Source organism: Helianthus annuus, chromosome 16 (assembly GCF_002127325.2).
Source record: "Helianthus annuus cultivar XRQ/B chromosome 16, HanXRQr2.0-SUNRISE, whole genome shotgun sequence".
In the NCBI taxonomy this organism is placed as follows: domain Eukaryota; kingdom Viridiplantae; phylum Streptophyta; class Magnoliopsida; order Asterales; family Asteraceae; genus Helianthus; species Helianthus annuus.
This window is the reverse complement of record NC_035448.2, coordinates 128,201,103-128,222,541: the sequence shown is the minus strand read 5'-3', so window position 1 is coordinate 128,222,541 and position 21,439 is coordinate 128,201,103.

The window sequence follows — 21,439 nt, the reverse complement described above, 5'->3', positions numbered from 1 at the left end:
AACTGTGTAGGAGACTGTGCAATTTCAACTCAGAAAAACATATTAGGTAACATGTGTTAAACCTGTCTTATTTTTATCAAATTAGGTAACATGTATTAAACCTGCATTATTTTTATCAAAAACATATTAGGTAAACTTGTCTTTATTAGGGTAACATGTGTTAAACCTGTCTTATTAGGTAAACATATTAGAGTAACATGTGTTAAACCTGTCTTATTTTAATCGAATTATAACATATAGGAGATTAATACTGATGTACTTGTTTTGTTCATAGGTGAATGGTTGTTTTGTGTTCAAAATGAAGATGGCTATCAAGAAGCAAAGCATAGCTAGATTTTAACTTATAATAGTTTTTGGATCATTTTTATATATTTAAGTTCACATAAAACACTTTTGCCACTTTTGTTACCTTATGTATTACATTACAACTTCCAGGAACCAACTGAAGATGTTACATATGTTAACATAAGTAGATTCTCTTAAAATCTGAAGAACTATTACATCTCGTAAAGAGGAGTATTGTTGAACGTAATATAACATTACATGTACCACATAACATCATTAAAAGTAAACCATAAAATGTTGTTGTAAACCATTCAATGAAACACGTAAACTATAATGCCAGAAAAGGGTAATATAACATTAAATGTTACCCATAACATCATTAAAAGGTAATATATAAAAATGATACAAAATGTATAAACTTCATAATTTATTCGGAATATCTCGTTTATTTTACAAATAAAAAGTCGTGTTTTTTGTGGGATAATTAGCTACATATGTAGTAACAACGTTACACAAGTTACTTATAGTTACCCCAACCCTTTTTTTAGACACAAAGGGGGGTTGCACATATGTAATACATGGTTGTAACATGTGTTACACTAGAGAGGTAACACATGTATAGCCACGTTACACATGTTACATAGGAGATTAATAAGTTTTAACTATAGAAGATTAATATTGATGTACTTGTTTTGTTCATAGGTGAAAAGATGTTTTGTGTTCAAGATGAAGATGGTTATCAAGAAGCGAAGCCAGCCGAAGCATTACAACACATCATCAGGTTTTCGTGGTGACGATGGTGTGTTTTTTGGTTGGCTGCTATGTGTTGTAAAGATGGATGTTGTTGTGATGACCATTTTTAGAATCATTACAACTATTGATATAAAATTCATTTTTATTTTCATTGTTAGTATGAATACGGATGTTGTTGGGAATGCAATTTTTTTGATGCAACAACTATATGTAACATGTGTAATAGTGACGTTGTAACACATGTAAAACCTATATGTAACATGTGTAAGATGGTTATACACGTGTTACATATGTTACCCCATAGTGTAACATATGTTATAAACATGTGTTACATATGTCAGCCCGTTTGCTGTCAATTTAAACTTAGTAAAATTACATATGTAACAACATTACATCATCCAAAATGTCATATAAGTAACAAACAAGTAATATTAGTAAAATTACATATGTAACATATGTTTACATACATGGAGTTACATGTCTTACATAAGTGGTAACATATGTATACTCATAATATACACATTACACCCTTATGTTAGAGACTCTGGCCTACAACCTGAGTATACACGTGTTAATGTGTTTTTTAACCTCATGGTGTTATATTAGGAAGCTACACGTAACACAAGTTACATTTGAAGTGTTTGCACCCTTATAAATTTTCCTTTTCCATCTGTTTATGTGTTATATTAGAAAGTTAAATGTAACACAAGTTACATTTGAAACTCGTAACACAAGTTACATTATTAAACGGTGGGATTATGGCACAAGTTACATATCCTGATCTTCTTACACCTTCATGTTTTTTTACTCCATAAATGATGTAATATTGTTGGATTGTACGCCACTTTATACTCCTAATACATGCAACACTGCTTGGAACATTTGTTACATGGTTATATATTGGGATCTTTGTTCCACCCTCATCTTACAAAGGTTTAAATATATCAAAACCCACTTCATATTGGTTTATCAAGACGGTTGTGTTAGTGGCTGTTGGTGGTGTTGCCGAATCCGGTTTTACTTACCGCCGACAAGGAAGAAGATGGTTGTGTTAGTGGTTGTTGGTTGTTGGAAGAAGTCGGTTGCTGGTACGAGACATTTCCATATCTATAAATTTGTCACCATAGCTTCAGATCTGAAAATCAGTCACCACGATGTGAAACCGGAAAAATGGTGTGAGAAGTGGCTGGACGCCCTACCTTATTTGTCTCTCTTTATACAATCCATGTCTCCCCTTTATTTTGTTATACCAGTCTCACATATCAACTAATTACATATGCAACAATTACTAGTATAACGACGAACAAAAAAAGTCTCGTCATAATTGAAACGAATTTATTTAATATGATATTTAAAATTAATTTGAATGAAAAATAAAGTTGTAGATAAAGTAAGAGAGAGAATGTTGGTGAGAGAAAAAAAGTAGAGAGAGAATGTTGGTGAGAGAAAAAAAGGTAGAGAGAGAATGCTGGTGAGAGAAAAAAAAGGTAGAGAGAGAATGTTGGTGAGAGAAAAAGGTAGAGAGAGAATGTTGGTGAGAGAAAAAGGTAGAGAGAGAATGTTGGTGAGAGAAAAGGTGGAGAGAGAATGTTGGTGAAATGAAAGGTGGAAAGAGAATGTGATTTAATATTATTTCTTATGTACTTTGTGTAATATGTCTTGACCAAAATACCCATCTAACCACTTAAATGGTATTAAATTTAAATCAAATTACTATCTAATAATTTCAACCATTGGATCATGTTGATCAATGGTTATCATAGAGTTTACTAGGTTTTCTTACTACAAATAAGTTTTCTATAGATCCTTTCCCTATATATATATATATATGATATATATTTTACAATGAAGTTAGAAATAAACAAACAAAGCTCCTCAAACAAAAGCTTGTTTGAATAAATACTTCATTGAAAATAAAAAGTCACAAAAACAAAATGTTTTACGAAAACCGACGCTTTTTACGACTTTCGCCCTTTTCTACTAACCACTAACCCAACCACCCACCTTTAGCCCAAGCCTAACCCTTCACCCAAAAAGTCCTCTTGATATTTACAAAGGTATAAATTTAAAAAGGAGGAGGATTGATTGCATGGCAAGCTTATGGTAGGAATAAGTTCCATGCCGCTCTCGAGTGATTCACTAAAAATACACCTTCGGCCGAATGTGAGTGATTTCTCCCGTGAGGTATGTGAACTTGTATATAAATGGAATTTTAGAAAGGTATGTTATGCCTTAATAAATATTTACCTTATGAAAAGTTTTTAATAAATCATGACGAATAGGATTGTAAATAAGTAAAAATAAAACCTAAACAATCTTGGAAAATCTCGACACTCTATGACAAGCCCAAAACCTTCTCTTCTACCCATTCCATTTCGGAGTGTAAGCCACATATTAAAGAGTTTTGCTTGAGGACAAGCAAAAATTCAAGTGTGGGGATATTTGATGTGTGTAAAATGCAACATATAAATTACATCAAATAAGGCATAAAACTAACCCTTTTTAAGTACTAATGTTGGAAAAAGTGTGTTTTTGTCTTCCTTTTGTATTTTCAGGATTAAATGAGCTCAAATTAACAAAAGAAGCAAAAAGACAGCTAAATCTAACATAAATACAAGAAAAGGAACAAAAGTGGACTGCCCGACCCCTCGACAGCATCCTCCCAAGCAAAACAAGGAAGACAGAAGGCTGAACACGCCCCATGCTCAGCGAGCACGGGGCCGTGCCCATGAAGCAGCAGAAAAGACAAACTTGTAGAAGCTTCTATTGCTCACCACGGGGCCGTGCCCAGTGAACACGGGGGCGTGCCCAAAGTACTGCAGGCGCATTAATTGTAATTGCGAATTACAATTAATGAAGAGAGATAGTGTCAGACAGGCACGGGGCCATGCCCAGCGGACACGGGGCCGTGCCCAGGCCTCTGTTCAGCCTATAAATAGGAGTGCTTGGATTCATTGCAACTCATCCCTTGGCACACCACCTCTCTCAAACTTCATCCACCACCCACCACCATCACAACACCATCATCCGCCACCATCATCCATTGTCCATCATAGAGTGTGTGAGTCGTCTCGGGATCCAAGATTGATCATAAGAGTTCTTGACAATCAAGGCCATGTTTGCCTAAGTCTCTTACATCACTTGGTGAAGACAAGTGTTTAGTATAATACTTTTTATTTTTAATCTTTTGCACTTCTTAATTGGTTTTGTATTAATGACTTTAATAACTAGTTGCTTATGTTGAAGGTGATTCTTCCTTATCGTTTGTCCGTGGTGTCTTGACATTATTTTACTGTCTATATAAAATAAAAGATTTTCACCATTCATATCTCCACGGTCTATATGGAGGTATGTTGGCTACCTGGTCGGGGGTTAAGGGAACGGTTTGGTAAGGGTCTTGCCCTTGTTCAGCGTTTAGAGGTCCTGCAAGGACCTGGATCAAATTTAGTAGGACCTCCTTCAATACCCAAAGGTATTGGATGGCGGGGGTCCAAACTCTTTGATCCGCTCATAAGTTAACTACTATTAATACTATAACTCGGCTATTTAGGACTGTATCCCTGCTGACTCAGACTACTTAGTCGATGGTAACGTCACCTCCAAAAGAGGGGCCTACCATAATTTGCATTAATAACTTAATTAATCATCTTTCAATAATCTGACCCTTTAGGATTGTATCCTTGCTGACTCAAACTACTGGGTTGAGGATAATGTCGCCTTCAAAAGAGGGGCCTACTACAATAACTAAGATAATCTCTTAAACAAGTGCAAAAGTGCGAAAATAATCAAAGGTTATACTAACACACGAGTCGGATCCAAGTGATTCATCTTGTCTATCTGTTTTTATTTTTATTTTATTTTTCAGCATTTAGTTAGTTTTATTTTCTTAGTTTAAAAATCTTTTTCTAACATTTTGATTTGATTAGACGTTGAGGATAAACCGGTACTAAAAGCTCTTGTGTCCTTGGACGACCTCGGTATCTTACCAACACTATACTACGTCCACGATGGGTGCACTTGCCCATATGTGTGTTTAGTGTTAGTAAATATCGTGTTTTATAAATTTAAAACTTGGCTAAAAAGTGTAAAAATGGCTTAAAATACATACCTAAAAATATAACACACTTCTCGCACATCACGATTCCCATGCGAGTCTTTGTGTTACCACCAATGAAACTCTTCCCAGTTCGCTGAAGATATTTCTTTGCTCTTCTAACTAATAAAGCCATATTCAGTTGTAAATAAAGCTCTTCCATTTCATCCTGATCAATTTGATCAAGGTCTTCATCGAGACTCAATGGTTCAACTAATTTTCGAAGAGCAAAATTTTCAAACGTCATCAGGAACGATGCTAGAAGTCCCGTGTTTTCTTCTACGAGTTTTAGACAATGTGAATCAAGTTTGGGCACATTCAAGCTTTGAACACATGGTCTAGCATTAGCATTTGAAGATGACATTCCATGGGATGTATGAGTTCCACTCGCAACATTTCCACTATTGTTACAAACAAAAGCACTTTGATTCAAGAATTTACCTTGAGAAGTATCTTCTGAAAGAAGAGCAACACCCGCACTACTCCCATTTTCAACTTGTTTAGCTCGATACAATGTAGGGTCTTGAAGCTTCTCGAAATCATAATCTTGATCTTCTAAGGTCCACCCATAACCTTTCATCTTCTGAATAGCCTGCTCAAGATTGAGTTCATCATACTGTGGACTTTCTTTTATTAAAGCAGTAAACATGTTCCATCGCTTCGGCAAGCAATTTAGGAACTTTTCCACCTTCTCAAATTCAGTATACAACCCTGGTTGGCTACGATCTAATTCACTTAATAGATGATAGAATCTGTTGACCAAGTCATCTAAAGATTCATTCTTCATGGCTTTAAACACTACAAACTGTGTCTTCATTCGATCACGTCTTCTTTTCTTAAATAGATCATTCCCTTCACATCTTTCACTCAAACTATCCCACATCTCCTTTGAAGAATTTTTATTGCTAAACGTGTGACGTATTGATTGTGGTAAAGACATTGTGATCAATGACATAGCTCTTTCTTCACATTCGTAATACTTTTTCTGTTCGTCAGTTAAGGCCATGTAAGTTGCAATTGTTAACATTCGAACAGGTCGTTCTCCATGACCCGATGTCATGCAAAACCACATTTTTAAGTCTTTAGCTTTGATGTACCTCTCAAAATGACCTTTCCATTCTGGATAGGGTAGTTCATTTAACAACATCGGAGGCTTATCGTTGCTTCCAACTTTATTGTTGTGTTTTATATTTTGAACCACAGTAGATAAATTGTTTGCCATGTTCACAAATTTTAGTAACAATAGGTTTTGGTTTCAGAAACAGTTAACACTTTCCAACAATCTCTGTCTGGAGAGATCAGAGACTTACTAAAAACCCGAATCAGTGACCTAATGAACAAACCCGGAAGAAACCTAAACCAACTAACAAATTCGGACCACACACACAACTCACTAACAAATTCGGACTCAAATAAACTCTGACACAAGGAAACACAAATTTGGACAGAGAGATTTCCACAAACCCTGACACTAAGAACCACAAATTTAGACAGACACCATGTTAACAAATTCGGATTTATAAGATTTTGACAAACCCTGACAACTTAAAATCTGACAGGACAAATTTGATAAACCATGACACCCTAAATTCGGACAGAAGGTATAACAAATTCGGATCAAATGTGCTAAGTAAATTCGGAGGATTCCAAATTCGGAGAAGCCCAAATTCGGACAGAATAAACCCCAAATTCGGACACTTTTAAGCTTGGACTAGAACTCCGGAGGGTCTAAATTTGGATCAGCATTAGGTAACCAGCTTCCGAATTTATTTCCCAAGCATGACTTCACACCAGGCCATCAATAAAGACGGAAGTAATAAATACGGACAAATGTGCAAAATCAGACTGGGTAAAAATCTAAAAATAGATCTGACAATTGCTTACCTCAGCAATTTTCTTCACCTTTTCAGCAAAAACCCAGAGAATTTGCAGAAACTTTTAGACCTGACACTCTCTGAACACAATCTCAACAATCAAATCAAAGACAAACACTCAATACTAAAATCTAATCACCATCCATCATGAAAAATCAAGATATAGATGAAGAATCCATGAAAATCAAAAGAAAAAGATGAAAACCCCTAGAAAATAGAAAACCCTCTAGAACAAACAAAACCGATCAATAAATCTAACCTCCAACATGAAGCCTATAGCGGTAAGAGCACTCTCTATACAGAGCCTGCTCTGATACCACTTGTAAGCCCATCTACGGACCTCGAACACTCGTACGGGATCACTAACTCGAACAACCAACTCACGCGGTGTGCGGAATCCACCACGCGATGTGTATCGCTGCGTAGGTCACGAGACAGAAGGTGTAGAAGAATATAGATGAGTGTCAATCTGTGAATCCACCAAGAATTCACAGATTATCAACACACAATGAACATACAGTGTTAGGGTTTTGTTTCTCACACTAGAAAGTAACTTGATCAGAAAGATAATTCTTAAAGTCGTACCTCTTGCATTCACTGAGTATAAATACAAGAACCAAATCTGAAACACATCAGTTCCGGATATAACATCAACATATACGGACAACAACTCCTGACTAACACTAGTCCGAAATTACATAAACATATTCGGACATGAGCGTAAACCCTGATTGATAAACTCTGATAAAACAAAACATAGAGGCCCGAATTTATGATAAATTCGGACTCCATAACATATCACATATTTGGACTCTTTAATAAACTCTGACAAGAAACTATTAAATATTCAACAAATACACAAAGAACCCTGAATATCTTCGATTTGCAGAATTCAACATGTATCATCAAAAGGTGCACTTACAGAACCTGTTAAAAAAAATTAGTACTCAAACGCGAAACTAACTACAAATCAAAGGGTCCATCTGTGTAATTAACTCTTAATAATAATAATAATATTAACTACTAAAAATAAATAATAAATTACTAAACATAAACTTAAACGAGAGCATACCTTAAACTATATTCGGCAATTTGATGTAAAGTCTCCCTACTCGTACTCCACAAGTAATTTCTAACAACACCTAACAAGATATCGTATGCTCAGGATTCTCTTATACTAGAGTGTTCCCATTAAAAAAACTGATGCTCAAAACCTATTTATAATACATATCAGGCACCTCAAGTTTTTCTATGTGGGACATTGAGCAATTGTTTTCCTGTTTCCTGTTCACAAGCCACGACGGAAATTGTATTATATAATAATAATAATAATAATAATAGTTATGGAGATATATGAAAGAAAAAACAAAACCACTTATAAGAGAATTAACCTCAAATCCAAGATCATGTGTAGATACGAAGATATGTCACACTAAGTCTAGTTTGACATTTTTAATGAAAATCAACTATATACCATTATAAAATAAATATATTACGTTAAACATCCATATCCAATTTACCTAATTTCTGTTTTAGATAAATTTTCTTATTGTGAAGCTCGAACAAAAAGAAAACGTAAATAATTTAATTAAGAATCATTACATTGACTCGGGTGATACATAATTTTATAAAGAATAATATACGAACCCTTTTCTTTATGAGTGTTGGTCTGGTGATAGATCATGGACGGAGCTAGTATACAGGGTTTGAGGTTATCAAACCCCACATATTTTTATTTTTATACGTAACATATGTTACGGTTTTCAACTGATCTTCTAGAATTTTGTTTTAAACTTAATGAAAAGATCAATATATACATTTTGCATTTGAAAAACAAAATGGAAAGAAGAAGAAATGATCATCTTTTTCAATTAAATATTTCGTTATTTTTTCTAAATTACCGTTTCGGTAATTTTTACCTCAAATAACCCATTATAGCATTTAATTTCACCTATTGCAATAACAAATTATCATTATTTTCTTTGATACTGAAAGCGTAAAATGAAAAAACTTTCAACGAGCGGCAAATACACTTCAATCGAACGGCCAATTCTATCAAAGAAAATGTTTTTCTCTTTGTTACAGGTAGATCAAATTCTTGTAATCTTGAGTGGGAAATGTGGATTGATTTTAACATTCATGATGTAATTTCGTAATCTGGGGTTCTAGGTTTTTGATGACCCGTTTTCTATATTTTATATAGAAGTTTATTTCGTTAAAAAAAAACAAGCAACAAATAATCCACCCTAGGGACATGACACCTGGTAAATAGGTTTTCAAAAATAGTGATATGGAGGTGCAAAGTGCACCAAACTTCACGTGGTCGTGAGTGTGGGCCAAGTGAAATCGAGGGATGTGAGTCAAATATATATCTATCGTGTCATATCAGGCATTAGACACCATATATATTGGCGTGTACCATCGTGGGTTGAGGGACCTTTGATTTCCCGAATCGTCTTTTTCAACGGTTCTGGAGATTTCCTTGGATCACTTGATGCAACCAACCACTGTATACCCATTAGTCCCGCCAAATGCAAGTCCTATTCATATTTATTAATATTAGCCCATGCATTTAATTTAGTTAGAACAACCCTAGTGGGTTTTTTTTTTTTGTTTTTTCCCCTAGAAAACGTCCCACAACGCCCATCAACTATCCCTAGAGCGTTTTTTTTCAAAAAAAAAAAAAAATGCAGATGGCGTCCTTTTTTCCACTCCCATGTTCAAGATCTTTTGGTCAAGGTTTTCTTCTTTTTGGTTGGCAAATACCCTTTTTTGATGGTTTTTTTTTTTATCTTTTTACACCTCTTTTAACATAATGGCTCATAATGCCCACATCCCCACTACAACCATTTTAAAAAAACGTTTCATAATGCTCCATTACTATTACTGACTGGGCTGCCAAATGACGCAAAACGCCCAAAAATAAGGCATTATTTGTGTCTTCTACTACACATGTTTATATGTTTACAATGTTAGACTTCAATAAAATATGGTTTAGTTGATCGGTGTGATTGGCTTATGTAGAGGCGAAACTTCTTTAGTGCCAGAAGAGATCCATCTTTTCCCTTGTTTTTAGTTTAACCTCCATAAATGTTAGGGTAGTGGGGGTGGTTTGTGATGGGCCATCTTCCACGCGTGGAACAAACAAAAAGACCACCGCCACATAATAGTTCAACGCGTAATGGGTTTCCGTGATTTTTTTCACGCGTGAAAAATGGAGGGATGTGAGAGGGTGTGGTGGTTTATTGTTAGGTGTTGTGAGTGATGACCATTGCCACTAAACAGGGCCGGACTTATTAAGAAACTACGGGTTCCCGAGAACCCATTCGGTTTTTAATTTTTAGTGTAAATATATATAATAAACTGAAAAGGAACCCATTAGTAAATTATAAAGGGAACCCATAAACAAAAAAAGCATTGGTTCCACTGGTTATGTCCGCGTTATTCTCCCTAACTTACCCGAGTTCCAATCCTGCTTGAGGCATGATTAATGGTTTTTGTTCCGTTTTTTTTATTTCTCTTTTTATTTTTTTCTTTAATGTAATAAAACCCATTTAGGGTTATATCACAAAACAACCCGCCGCACAGAAGTAACGAAGAAGAAACAGAGTGAAACAACATCAGCAGCTCCACCTTCAGGGTTCAGTCACCAGCGGCGGATCCTTCCTCTCCGCCGATTGCTGCCGACACCGCTGATTGCTGCCGACATCGGATCCTTCCTCTCCGCCGATTGCTACCAACAGCCTTCACTTTGTTTTTTTATACGATTATCATCATGAATCAGCGATTAAGGTTAGTTTTAATTATACGATTAATCAATTATCATCATCTCATTTTTTCAGTTAATCTGTTGATTACATAAATTGGGTTTGAGTTGATTACATCAACCATCTATTAGTATGTTATACATATATTGAGTTTGAGAATACATCTTTCAGTTTGTTATACATCTTTCAGTTTGTTATACATAAATTGGGTTTGATTACATCAATGATTGCAATTCGGTTAATGCAACGTTTTCAAAAGATGTAATGCAACGTTTTCAAAAGATGAAAACTCGTCGTCAACAACTTTAGGTAGTTTTTTTTATTTGTAAAGACTATCGTATTTTATATTATGTGTTTTTAAATTTCTAATAACGATTTTCTTTTCATCATTGTATCGTACTTTTATTATGTGATGAACCTTACCCGATCCGAACTGTCGAACCGACCCGAAATTCTTTATGTTCAGTCATATGAAATTGGAGTATCTAAAAAAGTGAACCCAGTGAAAAATATTCCTGGATCCGCCACTGCCACTAAAAAAGGTTGTGAGTGATGGAAAAATGGTTGATGACATGGCGAAACTTAATTGGGTGTTGTGAGTGATGAGTGATGATCACCCCCACCCCCTTAGTCGAATAATACTTGCAATGAGCTGAAGTATAATAAAAAAGAGGGAAAAGGGTTCATTGGAATTTCTTATCTAATCTGTGTAGATAAACAAATTTGCAAAAATGCAGGGTTGTGATATCTGTTGTGAAGAAGATGATGGCACAGTTAGTAAATAGGAGAAGGTAATGGGGGTGTTTATGTAATTATGTTTACCTACGTCAAATCTATGTTAGGTCATTACTTTTTGAGTTAACTTTTGTTTTGCTCCGTGTGGTTTGTGGTTTGGTTATTTTAACGGTTTTGCTCTAATAGTTTAAAAATAGTCATTTTCCTCATTGATCTTTCGAGTTTGTCGCCAGTTTGCTCCCTGGCTCTAACTCAGTTAAAACGTTCAATTAAAAGTAGGGGTATTTCGGTAGTTTACTCCGTGGCTCTAACTCAACTAAAACGTTTAGTTAAAAGTCGCGGTAGTCGTGGTTGGCAGGTGGTAGTTGCCAGTGGCGGAACTAGAAGAAAAAGTGAAGGGTATCCAATTTATTTTACCGTACTTTCATACGATCAATTACAAAATAACAACTAAAATTAGTAAGTGAAGCCTAACCTAAAATCCAATTTCGTTGCTTTTGTGCTAGAGTACCTTTGCTCGGGGCATGTCTGTCCCTGAGAATTTGTGGGCCCTTGAGGCTCTGTGCGAGTATAAAAATAGGCTCCTAAATATAGTGGCGGTACTAAAAGTTTTCCGGGTAGAGTGTTGTAATATAATATTTTACATTTGTTAGTGTATATTATATAAAAATGCTTAGCACAAGGAGGGAGGGGTCTTGTTAGTTATTGTCTCCTTACTCTTAAATATGTATGGGATAATTATTAATTGGTTTAAACAAAGACAAACCATTAACAGTTTCACATTCAATAGTTTAACTTTCATCTCAACAATTTTATTTCGATTTTCATGCATATTTAATTTTTTACATATTGAAATGAGAAATCGTGAAATAAGATAATCTCTTTTTAGACTAAATCAATTGATAAATAAACTAAATAAGAAATCAATATTTCAAAAAAAAAAAAATAGGTCTGTTGGTGCATATTTGTGACAACATCTTAGATTTGGTCTTTGGATATCTTGTAATTAGTTAAACGATAAACAGTTAGCGGGTTTAGCTTTGTAATAGTGAGATTATAGAGTTTGGGCTAAACTAAACCCATTTGGGTCAAGGGGAAACGAATTGGGCTTGCCCATGTTGCAAACCCTAGCCAAAATAGTAAACCTTGTGTTATATAAACAAGGTTAGGCTTTAGGGTTTAGGTTGATCAGCCAAAACAGTTGTTAGAGAGAATTTCGTGAGAGCTTAGTGTCTTGGACGAAATTAGGGTTGTTAGGGATCTTGATTGATTGTAATCAGTTTGATAGATAATCAATAAAGATCCATATTGAAAGTGATTTCTGTTTCTACAATTTCTACTTATTCTGATCAAGAGGATTCCGCACTCTTGATTGGAAAGACGATTCTGTGAAAGATCCATAACATTAAGGGGCACTTTCAATTGGTATCAGAGCATTAGGCTCTTGAAGGCTCGGTTCAGAATTGATTGCTGCAGAAACAGGGAGTTATTTTTCGAATTTTTTGAAGATTAGGGTTTTAAAATTTTCGAATTTTTCTGTTTGGTTTGATAAAATTTTCGAAAATTCTTGGCTGTTTTGATAAAAATTTTCGAAATATATTAGCTGTTTTGATATTCTGCTTTGTTTTGTTTGCTGATTTGCAGGTTTTCAGGATTGTTCGGGTTGTTTGGTTGACAAATTCGGCTGAACACATTTCAAGATTCGAAGATTGTTCTTCGTGTTCTTCATAATTTTCGAAAAATTGGACTGATTTGCTGTTTCGATTTTGCAGGAAATTGTTACGAAATCTTGGAAAATCTCAGAAATTTGAAACAGATTAAGTTTCCATTTTTTCTGGACCAGCAAATTTGCAACATCAGCAAATTTAACAAATTTGCTGACTGATCGGCGAATTTGAGACCCTATATCTCGGTGACCGGCGAACTTAAATCCAAAGGCGACTTTGGTAACCGTGTAATTTTCCACAGCGAAATTACAATGGTTTTCGGCGACTTTACAGGTCGTCGTAATAGAGAATTTGACCAGCGAAAATATCCAGCGAACTTGATCAGCGAAATAGACCAGCATAATTACCAGCAAATTTAAGTGACCCAGCGAATTTAAGTGACCAGCGAAATTAACTATTAACCAGCGAATTTAGCAGCAAAATTAAGAGGTGGAATTTTTTCTGGCAAGCGTCGATAAAATTCAGTGTTTTGCAAATAGAAATTGATCCGTAGCTCATTTGACTAAACCGTTTGCGCCGTTAGATTCCTTGGATTTTTAGGACAAAAAAAAAGAAAAAAAAAAGACTCTGGAAAATCCCGAAATCGGTTTTTGACATTGACTCGTCTTTTCGAGACGATTCTAAAGGTGTAATTTGGTAACCACTGTTTTCGGAGATATTTTGTACGGTTTTACCAGTCTGTTACGTTTAAAATGTCGAACTTGAATGCTCCTAAGATGATGAAGGTGGAGAACTATCTTACTTGGAAAAACAGCTTCAAATCCTTCATTAAATCTCAGGATGCAAGGATGTGGACTTGTATGATAGATGGATATGTTGCTCCTACACGTCATGTTGAAAGAAGAGTGAAAGTGATCTCTTATGACAAGATGGATGAATCTGAGAAACTTATGGTTAATGCTGAGAAGAAATCTTTAGCAGTGATCAAGATGTCCTTGCCTGAGGGAATTAAACATACCATCAAGCACTGTGGGACTTCTTATGAGCTGTGGAAAGCTTTAGAAAAACGTTATCAGAGTTCATCAAGACAGCGTGTAGGAGGTCATGCTTTAGATGAAGAAGCAGATGCTGTGAAAGAAGAAGGCTCAAATGATAGTAGTGTTCATCTGGAAGATAATAAGAAGGCTACTTAGGCATTCATGGCAGAGATAGTGCATGAGGCTGAAACTACTGTGAGTGATGCTGAATCTCAAGTGGAGAATACTGAAGCAAAAGTGGATGCTGAAGTCGAGAAAGAGAGTGAAGCTGAACAGGTTGTTGCTGATGAAACTACAGAAGTTCATGAGGAAGAGGTAAAATCTAATTCTGTACGTTTAAGATTTCGTGAACTACAGGGTGAGGTTGACAGGTTGTCAACTCAAAATCAAAGTCTAGTGAGCGAGATGTCTAGCATAAAAGAGTCAAATTTTTTTGCTAAAAGAAATGAATCTCTATACTTGAAGAAGATAAAAGGTTACGAAAGTGAAATCGAAGCTTTAACATGCAAATTAAATGAAAAACTTCAAGTAATAGACTTAGCTCACTAAATGATGGCTGAGAAAACAAAAGAGAATTCTGAAAAATGCAAAGAGTTGTCAGATGCACAACTCAAAATATTGAACTTGAACAGAAATTAAGTCAATTCAGAGATTCGTCTTTTGTTATGAAACACATGATGGGTGGGTTAAAGAAGAGTAATGACAAGACCACTGTGGGCTTCCAGGGCTTTAATGAAGTCCCACCTCCTCTTAGTCATGACTATTCTTTCTTGCCTGATGAAGATGAGCTAGCAGCCTATATGTCAACTGCACCAAGTAGTTTCGCATCTACATCAAGTCAAGGTGAAGGGTCTGAAAGTGGTGATGCTAGGAAGAACAATAACAGGGAACATTTGAAAAAGAAAAATTCACCTCCAAAGGGCAAAAATCAAACTTTTGTTAAAAAGATTAATTTTGTTCAAGGTAGTGATATGAAAAATGAAACCGCTGTTATTGAAAAAGAATCAAATTTAGAGTTTGCTAAAAATAAAAACAAAGAAAAATCTGAACTTAAGCAAACTGAACAAAATTCTTCCAAGGCATCATCACCATCTGATAAGGGATCTACCTCAGAGACTCCAACTAAGAAGTCTTTGAAAAGGAGATCGTGCTTCAAGTGTCACATAAAGGGACATGTAGCTAGCTGCTGTCCTAACAAAAATAGTGAAGCACAAATGAGTGACAAACAAAGAGGGAAATTACCAGAGAAGACTGGTGATAGTGAGGAGAAAGGTTCAAATTCTCCAAAGAAATCTGCTCCTAAGCAACCACAAAATGTTGTTGTTGGTGTTGATAAGGCTGGAACAGGAACTCCACAAGTTCCACGTTTTCAAAGAAATCAACAAAGATTTCAGCCTAGATCTCCACCAGGCAGATATCAGAGACCTAGAAGCAGTTCACCTAAAATGAACAATTTTAATGGAAATACAAATAATTTCAGAAGTCAATGTCAATATCAAAATCGATACCAGAATAATGGTGGTCTAACTTTTTATAATAATGGCTTTAGAAATTATAACAATCAAGCTTCTTGGAATCAAAATTTAAGGTTTCAAAATCAAATTCCAACAGGTCTAAGATCCAAGACTCCAGTTAGGAGTAATGGATATTGGATGGATGTTCCAGTAGTTGGTGAATTTGGACGACCCAAGACCATTAAGGCTTGGGTCCCCCAATCTAACTAATTTCTTAAGTTAGTGTGTGCAGGAGCTGCTAAGGAGGATTATCAACTTATGTTGATAGTGGCTGCTCTAGGCACATGAAGGGGGTGTGAGATTGATGATTGATATATATTAAATAATTTAATTTGTGGTTCAAAGTGTTGAGTCGACACAGAGGATAACCTGGCAGATCTTTATACTAAAGAATTTGACAGGGCTCGCTTTGAACACTTAGTCGAACTCAACGGGATGAGGAATCCTGAATAACTGGTTTTTCATAAGAATTTTTGTAAATAGTTTACTGCTTTTTCTAAAAAAATCAAAAATACAAAAAAAAAATTGAAAAATCAAAAACATAAAAAAAATAGAAAATCAAAAATGAGATATCACTGTGTGAAAAAGAAGAAATGATAGTATATCAGCAAGTTAGACTGTCACACTGAAATTGAACCAAAATTGCTTAAGTGTGATAGCAGCTTCATCATATGATGTATCAGTAGGCAAAAAGCATGAAATAATCAACTTACCAATGTGATATAAACTTAAATGAGCTGAATATGAGTGGGGAACACATCAGTGGTGTATGGTTTAATGACCTTAATTCTTGCGTTGATAGATTGCCAAAATCTGAAGTTTTGGGTCTTTATACTGTTGTTTCATCTAGGGATATCTTGGCTGTCTGTTAGAACTAAAATTGTATATGACCCCAGGAAAGAAAGTCACTTGGAATTAGCTCATTTCTATTTTAATGTCTGTATGTGTCCCGATACACACAATTTTGATCTGATTCTGAAATCTTCTCTGAAAAAAATCGTCTGCCTCCTCTGCTGCATCCAGATATATGCTGACCTGGAGGTGCTAGGCAACGACAGCTTCTGCTGCATCCAGATACATGCTGACCTAGCTGTACGTTGTCGCGCTATAGATCTAATACACCCGAAAGAGGCCCTCAAGTGCCCAAAAGAAACCCAAGAAACCTATATCAAACTGAGAAAATCTCATTTGATCTGTATATTATACCATCTCTACTAAAGATCTATTCTGTTCTCTTCTCAACCTATTCCCAATTAAGATTTCAGAAATCTGGATTGGACTTGTGAAATATGTGGTAGGGAAGATACTTGCATGATAGAGTGTGTTGTTTACATTTCCAGGATTTGATTTGTATTCATTTGGGTGTTCATAGTTAAGCAATAAAAACATGATAAAACAGTTTAAATGCAGACCTAGACACAGTAAGGATATCTTAAAGGATGAATTCAGTATACTCACCTACTACGATGAATCTTTGTGCATACCTTGATCGCGGGGGTATATCCTGAAGTGGGACACACTAGTATTTCAGTAAATAATATTACCTTAACGTATCATACGGTAATGGTACTTGAAATGTTCATGCATTTTGTTTAAGTGGACAAACATACTGGTAATCGTCTTGAACTGCTTTTCACTAAAAATTGAATAAAGAATTATCTAATTGTGCGAAACAGTTTGATTGTGCTGATATGATCTTCTTACCAGTGATTCTCACAAAAATAAAGTGTTTATTTTTGTTATTTACTTGCTTTTAGAAAATTAAAAACATCCAAAAATAGTGTCTTTTTCTGTTTAAAATTCTTAATGTACGGAAAACTGTTATTCTTGGACGAATTATTACTGATAGGGGGAGACGGTGTTAGAAAGTGAGTTCAAAATTTTCAATCAGGCAGGTTCTTCTGTGTTGGACAAAAAGTTTTGCGTGTTGGTGATGAAATTGAAAAAGCTTAATCTGTGATACAGTTTAACTGTCTCTTGAAAAATAATAATTTATTTAACTTTGTTGAAAAATTCTTATGGTTTCTCGAGATGTTTGTTTTATAGTATACAGATTGAAGCGGGTTGTTGCTGAGAAGTTGCTGTGAAGTGTTGAAGTGTGAAGATGAGAGTTTGATTGGATGCATGGTAGAACCTCCTTTCTATATTGCACCTAAAGATTGAAGAGTTGAAGATTGCTTTGCAAATGCTAATCTGGAGTTTACTCAAACGCTAACGTTTTGAAGATTTGGTGATTGGATGCATCAGCTTAGGGGGAGTCTGTTACTGACAGAAGCTATTGAAGCTGAAGCTATCCAAAGACCAAAGACAGTGCAAGACTACGTGAAGATTGCAAGAAGACTGAAGACAAAAGACTGAAGACAAAGTTTTTATGAAGCTATTGTCAAGGGGGAGTTTGTTGGTGCATATTTGTGACAACAGCTTAGATTTGGTCTTTGGATATCTTGTAATTAGTTAAACGATAAACAGTTAGCGGGTTTAGCTTTGTAATAGTGAGATTATAGAGTTTGGGCTAAATTAAACCCATTTGGGTCAAGGGGAAACGAATTGAGCTTGCCCATGTTGCAAACCCTAGCCCAAATAGTAAACCTTGTGTTATATAAACAAGGTTAGGCTTTAGGGTTTAGGTTGATCAGCCAAAACAGTTGTTAGAGAGAATTTCGTGAGAGCTTAGTGTCTTGGACGAAATTAGGGTTGTTAGGGATCTTGATTGATTGTAATCAGTTTGATAGATAATCAATAAAGATCCAGATTGAAAGTGATTTCTGTTTCTACAATTTCTGCTTATTCTGATTGATGCGTGTGTAGTGTAATATATTTTTAATATATAATTAAGCCCTTTTTACACCTTTAGCCAAGTTTTAAATTTATAAAACACGATATTTACTAACACTAAACACACATATGGGCAAGTGCACCCATCGTGGACGTAGTATAGTGTTGGTAAGATACCGAGGTCGTCCAAGGACACAAGAGCTTTTAATACCGGTTTATCCTCAACGTCTAATCAAATCAAAAAGTTAGAAAAAATGTTTTTAAACTAAGAAAATAAAAACTAACTAAATGCTGAAAAATAAAAATAAAATAAAAACAGATAGACAAGATGAATCACTTGGATCCGACTCGTGTATTAGTATAACCTTTGTTTATTTTCGCACTTTTGCACTTGTTTAAGAGATTATCTTAGTTATTGTAGTAGGCCCCTCTTTTGAAGGCGACGTTACCCTCAACCCAGTAGTTTGAGTCAGCAAGGATACAATCCTAAAGGGCTGGATTATTGGAAGATAATGAATTAAGTTATTAATGCAAATTGTGGTAGGCCCCGCTTTTGGCGGTGACGTTACCCTCGGCTAAGTAGTCTAAGTCAGCAGGGATATAGTCCTAAATAGCCGGGTTATAGTATTAATAGTAGTTAACTTATGAGGGGGTCAAAGAGTTTGGATCCCCGCCATCCAATACCTATGGGTATTGAAGGAGATCCTACTAAATTTGACCCAGGTCCCTTACAGGACCTCTAAACGCTGAACAAGGGCAAGACCCTTACCAAACCGTTCCCTTAACCCCCGACCAGGTAGCCAACATATCTCCATATAGACCGTGGAGATATGAATTGTGAAAATATTTTATTTTATATAGACAGTAAAATAATGCCAAGACACCACGGACAAACGATAAGGAAAGATCACCTTCAACATAAGAAACTAGTTATTAAAGTCATTAATACAAAACCAAATAAAAAGTGCAAAAGATTAAAAATAAAAAGTATTATACTAAACACTTGTCTTCACCAAGTGATGTAAGAGACTTAGGCAAACATGGCCTTGATTGTCAAGAACTCTTACTATCAATCTTGGATCCCGAGACGACTCACACACTCTACGATGGACAATGGATGATGGTGGTGGATGATGGTGTTATGGTGGTGGTGGGTGGTGGATGAAGTGTGAGAGAGATGGTGTGCCAAGGGATGAGTTGGAATGAAACCAAGCACTCCTATTTATAGGCTGAACAGAAGGCTGGGCACGGCCCCGTGTCTGCTGGACACGCCCCCGTGCCCGTCTGACACTCTCTCTCTTCATTAATTGTAATTCGCCATTACAATTAATGCGCTTGTTGTACTTTCGCCACGCCCCCGTGCTCACTGGACACGGCCCCGTGGTGGGCAATAGAAGCTTCTACAGGTTTGTCTTTTCTGCTGCTTCTTGGGCACGGCACGGGGCGTGTTCAGGCTTCTGTTTTCTTTTCTTTGCTTGGGAGGATGCCGTTGAGGGTTCGGGCAATCTACTTTTGTTCCTTTTCTTGTGTTTATGTTAGAATTAGCTGTCTTTTTGCTTCTTTTGTGAATTTGAGCTCATTTCATCCTGAAAATACAAAAGGAAGACAAAAACACTCTTTTTCTAACATTAGTATTTAAAAACGGTTAGTTTTATGCCTTATTTGATGTAATTTATATGTTGCATTTTACACACATCAAATACCCCCACACTTGAACTTTTGCTTGTCCTCAAGCAAAACTCTTTAAATGTGGCTTACACTCCCAAATGGAATGGGTAGAAGAGAAGGTTTTTGGCTTGTCATAGAGTGTCGGGAATCCAAGATTTTTTTGGGCTTTATTTATATTTATTTACAATCCTATTCGTTATGATTTATTTAGAACGTTTCATAGGATAAATTACTTATTTGGGCATAACATGCCTTTTTAAAATTTCATTTATATACAAGTTCACATACCTCACGGGAGAAATCACTCAACACTCGGCCGAAGGTGTATTTTTTTAGTGAATCACTCGAGAGCGGCATGGAACTTACGCCTACCATAGGCTTGCCAAGCAATCAATCCTCCTCCTTTTTAACTTTATACCTTTGTAAATATCAAGAGGACTTTTTGGGTGAAGGGTTAGGCTTGGGCTAAAGGTGGGTGGTTGGGTTAGTGGTTAGTAAAAGGGCGAAAAGCATAAAAAGCGTCGGTTTTCGTAAAACACTTTGTTTTTAGTGACTTTTTATTTTGAAGTATTTCTCCAAACAAGCTTTTGTTTGCATAGCTTTGTTTGTTTTTTAACTTCATCATTTCATCATTTTTTTTCATCACATAAAAGAACGAGCTTGCGAAAAACCGAGCTTATTACTAAAATAAAAGGGTGAAAAATAAAAAGGGTTTTTGGTGGGTAAAAAGGGTTTAGGGTAAAGAAACGAAAGGTTTAGGCTCAAAGGGGTTAACTAGGGGGATTTTGGGTAGGTGGTAAAAAAAATAAAAAACAATGGTGTAGAAAGAAAAATGGTTAGTCCTAATGCCTCCATCATTTACTTACTTGGGTTTAAGTTGGTAAGGACCGGGAATGAATCGTCGTGGCAAGTTCTAGAGTTGCAAGAACCAAGCGGCTATTCACACAAGAAACGAAAAATGAGCATTTAGTCTAAGGATGTAAATTTGTATGCTCAATAAAGGCTCAAAAACTCACTTTTGTGGGAATGGGTTTTTAATGTGATCAAGTATATATAATCAAATTTTAACTAGACTTGTTATGCCGTTTCATAATTTTCTTATGTTGGTTCTTGTTATCACGACGCTCTCGGTTGTAAATTTTATAAAAATATAACCTTATTAATCTTGGTATTCCTAACTTAAACTTTAGACAAGTAAAAAAAATGACAATTTTTTTTGAAAAAAATTGGGGTGTTTAGCGGTTCCAATAGAGTTTTGTGTAAGGCTTGTT